This window comes from Echinops telfairi, unplaced genomic scaffold, assembly GCF_000313985.2.
Source record: "Echinops telfairi isolate 266 unplaced genomic scaffold, ASM31398v2 ScPeMD7_9;HRSCAF=40, whole genome shotgun sequence".
NCBI classification, from domain to species: domain Eukaryota; kingdom Metazoa; phylum Chordata; class Mammalia; order Afrosoricida; family Tenrecidae; genus Echinops; species Echinops telfairi.
In genome coordinates, this window is record NW_022103906.1 from 80,052,633 (window position 1) to 80,057,315 (window position 4,683).

Consider the following 4,683-nt stretch of genomic DNA (forward strand, 5'->3'; position numbering starts at 1 on the left):
AAAAATTCTCTAATCTTTATTTACATAATGATTTTAACATAAGACATGTTTTACCCATGCAAATATTAAATATTCAAAGCAACTATAAATTATGCCATAATTTAGAACAGTAGAAAGCTTAAAACATGGCTAATGATAATTATATGCTAGATAATATTAGAAATGTCACTATTTGCATGTTAACTGGGATAGACTAGGCTATGTTGTAGTAAGGGATAATTCACAAATTTTATTGGCTTAACTCATTAGAGTTGTTTTTCCCAAGCAGGAATTTGGCTCCCTCCCCAAAGCTCCCTTTCAGGCATCACTAACATCCGGGCGACTTCCTTCCACCTTCTGGTTGTGAGGGGCCGTTGAGTTTTTGGTTGTCAGATGGTTCAATGCCATTGAGTTGATTTCAACCTAAGAGTCCCCATGTGACAGAGCTGCCCCCATCGGTTTCCCCCACAATAATCTTTATAGGAGTAGATCATGTCAGTGGGTACCAACTATCAACCTCTGGGTAAGCAGCCTTGGCATTAACCACTGTGCCACTAGGCTCTTTATAGGTGGTACAGTGGTTACACCGGTGGCTGCGATGCTCGTGGTGGACAGTTCCATGGGAGAAAGAGCCGGCTTTCTACTCTGCCAGCAGCCGGGGTTTTGGGAACGCACAGGGCCTTGCTCCCAGTCAGCACCGACTCCACGGCAGTGAGGGCCGGGCTCATGATCTCTCCTTGTCTCTCAGAGACAAACACGGAGAACTAGCCAGTGATTTTCTCTCTGTGAGGTCTCAGAGGTGACCCACCCCTCCCTCTCACCGCTCCTGGGTCCTCACCCGCCTCGCCGCAACGGGGGCTGGAAAATGCAGGGCCGCGGGTAGCCATTGCCAGCAGATGAAAATAGATGAATTTACTTCAGATGTCACTGAACTGCAGATGGATGCCTTGGACATTTCTCCAAACGAACATGAGCAGGGCATGGTTTTCACGATTTGATGGAGCCGATTCTTCGCGTTCTCCCTGAACATCCCTGCCCCCACCGTCCCTAACATGCACACAGAGGCTAATTTTTTTCTGTTTTTAAATTTCTCTGCTTTAAAAAAAATCATTTTATTGGGGGCTCTTACAGCTGTTAGCACATTTTTTGAAAGAAAACATACTACAGTGAACCCTCGCCACTTCGCGCTTCGACTTCCACGGCTTCACTCTATCGCGGTTTTTGCGTAACAGCGCATGCTCTGTCATTACTGCCACTGATTGGCTCATACTGTACACGCTTGATGCCATAAATAATATAATAAAAAATAAATGATAATTGTAACGTCCAAAATGTTTTACTGTATTTTCCCTTTTTCGTTTAATAAATTGGGTAATACGAGTGTAATGGTGACTAAAGGGTGTTTTTTCATGTCCTCTATGCTCTAACTACGAAAATATTTGATTTACAAATAAGGAATCCTACTTCGCAGAATTTCATTTATCACGGTAGGGTCTAGAACCGATTAACCGCGATAAAGATAAACGAGGGTTCACTGTATTTATTTTGTTTTATACACTTGGCTTGTTGCTGTGAGAAGAGATGAGTTAGAAATGGGTGTTTTGGTTTGGTTTTGGTTCTTTGCCCCCCGGAGACGGCAATGATGGGGGCTTTCAGGGACCAGTACAAAACCGGACGACCATCATGGCCCCAGAAGAGGCTAGCTGGTCTGAAGGAACTTTCCGGCTCAGGTGAGCCATTCGTTACTCTAGCTGGGGTAGGGTCACCCAACAGTTTGGCAAAAGCAATCAGCTTGGTCACCCCAAGAAGTCTAGGCACGTCCATTTCATATTCTCCACCCCCGTGAGGCTAATTTTTGAAGTGTGTCTGACAGATTCACAACATAAACATGGAACCTCATTTAGCCTTATATTTAAAATGAAAGAATGGGATGGAATCAATTAATTGATCTAAATTAATTCATTCATTAATCTAATGTCAGTTAGGAACACTTGACATTATTGTTACGACCCAAAACAGTTTTTTTTTCTTTCTTTTAACTTGCAAGAAGCTTTTCAAGATTTTCCTTTTGGTTTGTTTTTCAAAGAGAATTGCGCCTGCATCACACTCATTCTGACAGGGCCAGGAAGGGGCCTGCGCTTCTCAACCTTGACGCTCCCTTAGTGCGTTCACTGCTAGAGAAAGGGTGGTTGGTGGCGGTGGGTTGGAGGCTTGGCCTCGTCACAGGCTTGCTTCAGTCTTCGTGTCACCTTCGAAGAGGGATTTGAGAGCAAGTCATCTGTCCTTCAAGTTCGATGACTTAAAATACTTAAAAATTGCCAATAATATATTTGTAAACGGAGGTAGTTAGTTTATTGTGCCAACCTGGCTGTGGGGTTAATTGGAAGGCAGAGGGATAAATGACTCTGTGAGCCTCGCCTTTCTAGTTCTCGGGTCTCTTGCTTTCTGATGGTCGGACCAGGGTGCAGCTGCCTTAGCCAGTTCCCTGCTTCAGCTGGCAAGGCTCACTTCCTGTGAGACATCCCTGAGGAGAAGCCACATGGACCTACCCTGATGCAGCCCTGGGTGCTGGAGCAGCCGTGTGGAGACCCCTGCCAGCGTTGAGATGCTTACACGTTCAATGACTAGGCTTTCCTCCTGCAGTCAGCATCATTGTGTCTGTTTTGTGAGATGGAGGAGGACTTTGTGAATTGGTGTTGGACATATGGGTTGATGGGTTAATGTTGGGCTTGTGGGCTTGGGCAGCACTGGGTCGCGATGTTTTCTTGATGCACATTTAACCTTTATATAAAACTCTGTCTTATACATGATTTTCTGTGGATTTGTTTCTCTAAAGTACCCAGACTAACACACAAACATTGTGGAGTTAATGTGGTTTCTTGAGCAGGGAGAATGAACACACACACACACACACACACACACACACACACACACACACAGAGAGACAATACAGGACTGCAGCTCAAAATAGACACAGACAGAGTCGGTACAAACTGCAGCCCTGATGGACCACAGTGCTTTATTCTTATCTACTAAATACTGGCGTGTTCCCAGAATAAGTTTGTGATTCCCACGCTTGAACTTCTCATAGCTTTGGGAGAGATGAGAGCGTTACGTATCTCAGCCCATACTGCTCTTGTTTACTGCTACCAGGGAACACTGTTTGCAGCTGTTCCCCAAATCCCCTACTGTTGCAGTAAGGAAGCAGTTTGTGAGAACCAGCTAGGACAGACGTTTGCGCACTGTCCTAGACAGATACACGACACGAGACACAGAGCTCCTTTCATGGTTCCTTTAGGTGTTTCCTGATTTTTTTTAAAAAAATCATTTTATTGGGGGCTCTTACAGCTCTTATCACAATCCATCCATCCATCCACTATGTCAAGCACATTTGCACATATGTTACTATCATCATTTTCAAGACGTTTTCTTTCCACTTGAGCCCTTGGTATCAGCTCATTTTCTCTCCCTTCCTCCTTCATGAACCCTTGATGATTTATAAGTTATTATTTTTGTCATATCTTACACTGACTGCAGTCTCCCTTCACACACTTTTCTGTTGTTCGTCCCCCTGGGGAGGGAGTTATATATCGATCATTGTGATCGGTTCCCCCTTTCTGTCCCCTACTTTCAAGCATTCACTTCATAAAGCTGTGAGATTCAACAAAAGCCCAACTGTCTCACAAAGCGAACAAGGGTTCAAGAGGGCCCAGGTAGAAATGGAAAAAGATAGATTGAGAGATAAGATAAGAGAGAACAAAGGGGAGGCGTAAGGGTGCACGAGGAGGAGCACAGACACTCCAAGGCCTGGAACTTTATTCCGATACAGTTCTTGTCATCAAGTATTCTGCATCCTGTGACAAGAATCTGTTGACAATATCCTTTGAAGGCAAACAAAGACGCAATAATAATCGCATTTCGTCTGCAATCTGGAGGGGGCTATCGCTGAACGCCCGCAAAGTGCTGTGCTTCAGCAGTCTCCCGGGGAAGAGGAGAGAAGGCATTTACTTGATCTGAGTTGAAGGTCAGAAGGACATCGCACCCTGGAAAGAGCTGCCACCAGCCTGGCTTAAACCATGGAACATGGTGACACGGTCTTGTCTTACTTGGGGAAGGAAATGAGGTTCAAACTGTCCCTGTGACGCAGCGTTCTGCTTCGGGTTCTCTACGTTCGGGGAATTAGCACCAATATCTCTGTGCTCAGAGACTTCAGCATGTATTCCTTTCCTGGAGTGTTCATCTCAAGACAATTGGCTCCCACACAAAGCCCTTTTTAAAGCAGAGTTAAACTCAGTTACAGACTGAGAACTTTGCTAAGCTTGTTAATAGCATGCAGTGTAACCTGTTCATTGGCAAGGGATTTAGAAGTCGTTGGTCTTTAGACCGATGGGTGTTATGAACACAGCCAAGACCAGGGAAAGCTTAACTTGCTTGGCCTGACTCTGTAATGCTAAATACCTGTAATCACATTTTGCTGATGTTTCTTTTCGCTTAAAGCTGATTGTACAGAGCACTAAAAAGAGATAAAATATAGGTATGTTTACAATAGGATAAAAAGGATACTTCTCCCTCAATTTAAAAAGAGAGTGAATGTTACTATTGACAGCGTGTCCCTCTCTCAGCCCATTTCTGTCTTCTTTCTTTTTTAAAAAAAATAATTTTATTGTACAACTCTTATCACAATCCACACGTACATCCATTGTG